The following is a 2,000-nucleotide window of genomic DNA, read 5'->3' as shown; positions in this document are numbered from 1 at the left end:
AAACCTAATTTAATAGGAACTGATTGAAGTATAGTTAGACCTGCTATTACTGCAAATAATTTTGAACTGAAACCTAATACAATCCAAATGATACAACAGTTAGTTCAGTTTAATGGTTTGCAGGAAGACGATCCCAACGCTCACTCGGCAAATTTCCTGGAATTTTGCAATACCTTTAAAATTAATGGTATTTATGATGACGACATTCGCCTTTGGTTGTTTCCCTTTTCGTTAAGGAATAAGGCTAAACAATGGTTGAACTCGTTACCACGAGGGTCAATCACTACTTGGGAACAAATGACCGGAAATTTTTTATTAAAATATTTTCCACCGGCTAAAACAGCCAAATTATGTAATGATATCTCTTCTTTTGTACAGATGGATTTAGAAACACTCTACGATGCATTGGAGAGATATAAGGACCTTTTAAGAAGGTGCCCTCACCATGGGTTACCGCTTTGGCTACAGGTTCAAACGTTCCATAATGGCCTGAATCCTTCAACTCGGTAGATAATTGATGCATCCACTGGAGGAACTATTAATAATAGGACACCTGAGGCGGCTTACGAATTCATAGAGGAGATGTCACTAGATAACTCTCAGTGACAAGTCATGAGGACAAAGCCAACAATAATAGTTAGTGTTTATAACATCGATTCGATCACCATGCTCTCTAATCAGGTAGAAGTCTTGAATAAGAAAATTAATGGTTTTCTTAGTTCTTCACAGGTTTATCCAGTAATACAGTGCGAAGCAAGGGGAGGTGGATCAAGCAATTCAGAATACCAAACTTATGGTCACAACATAGACAGCGAGTAGTTAAATTACATGGGTAACAATTCTCGATCTCAAACCAATCCTTATAGCAATAGTTACAGTGTAGATTGGAGGAACCACCCAAATTTTTCATGGGGAGGCCAAGGAAATCAGAGACCACCTCTAGGCTACCAACAACCACCCTACCAACAGAAAAAAAATCTGAACCTTGAAGAGATGCTCCCAAAGTTTATATCGGTGTTAGAAACTTGTTTTTAGAATATCGAGACAGTACTTAAGAATCAACAGGCATCGATCCAAGGGCTCAAAACTTAAATTGGACAGCTTGCCAAGTTGATTTCTGAACGACCACAAGGTAGGTTGCCAAGTAACACAGAATCTAACCAAAGGGAGTAACTCAACGCTATTACTAGTCAAGATGAGGAAGGGTTAGCCACACTTAAACCAAAACCAAGGCAAGAAACTGAGGTAAGCAAAGGTAAGAATGAGGTCAGCCAAAATGACCCAAAGCCAGTAAGTACAGAATATAAACCTCGTGTGCCATACCCTAATGCGACAAGGAAAGACCGCTTAGACGAGCAATTTGGTAAATTCCTTAAACTTTTGAAAAAATTACATATTAACTTACCGTTTATAGAAGCTCTATCGCAGATGCCAAACAATGAAATTTTTAAAGAAGCATTTAGCAAATAAACGAAAGTTAGATGAAAGTTCAGATGTGAAGTTAAACGCAGTTTGCTCAGCTATTCTATAGAATAAACTACCCAATAAATTGAAAGATCCAAGGAGTTTTACAATTCCTTGCTTAATTGGTAGTTTAGATGTTAATAATGCATTAGCTGATTTAGGGGCTAGTATTAACGTCATGCCTTACAAAATGTTTAAACAACTAGGTCTTGGGAAACCCAAACTGACTAGGATGAGCATTCAATTAGCAGATAAAACTATAAGATTTCCTAGGGGTATTATTGAAGATGTGCTAGTTAAAATCGATAAATTTATATTTCTTGTTGACTTTGTTGTTCTAGACGTAGAGGAGGATAACAACACTCCTTTGATTTTAGGAAGGCCCTTTTTTAGCAACTGCTAGAACGATTATTGATGTTGGCACAGGTGAGCTCACACTTCATGTGGGAAACGAAACAATCACCCTTCAAGCTCGCAATTCTAGCAACACATCGAAAATTAAAGGTGATTGTCTAAACCATTCTACTAAAATTGAC

At 37.5% G+C, this 2,000-nt stretch overlaps 1 non-coding gene across 1 annotated transcript; it reads right to left on the bottom strand.

Moving 5' to 3' along the window:
• Positions 1 to 345: 345 nt before the first annotated feature.
• On the bottom strand, positions 346 to 452 carry LOC121204329 (small nucleolar RNA R71). Its single transcript, XR_005899256.1, has one exon. It is a non-coding gene; the product is annotated as a small nucleolar RNA R71 (small nucleolar RNA).
• Between the last annotated feature and the right edge of the window lie 1,548 nt (positions 453 to 2,000).

The sequence above is a fragment of the Gossypium hirsutum genome, chromosome A07 (genome assembly GCF_007990345.1).
Source record: "Gossypium hirsutum isolate 1008001.06 chromosome A07, Gossypium_hirsutum_v2.1, whole genome shotgun sequence".
Taxonomy (NCBI): Eukaryota; Viridiplantae; Streptophyta; class Magnoliopsida; order Malvales; family Malvaceae; genus Gossypium; species Gossypium hirsutum.
The sequence above is the reverse complement of the archived record's forward strand: the minus strand, read 5'-3'. Positions and strand labels throughout refer to the sequence as shown.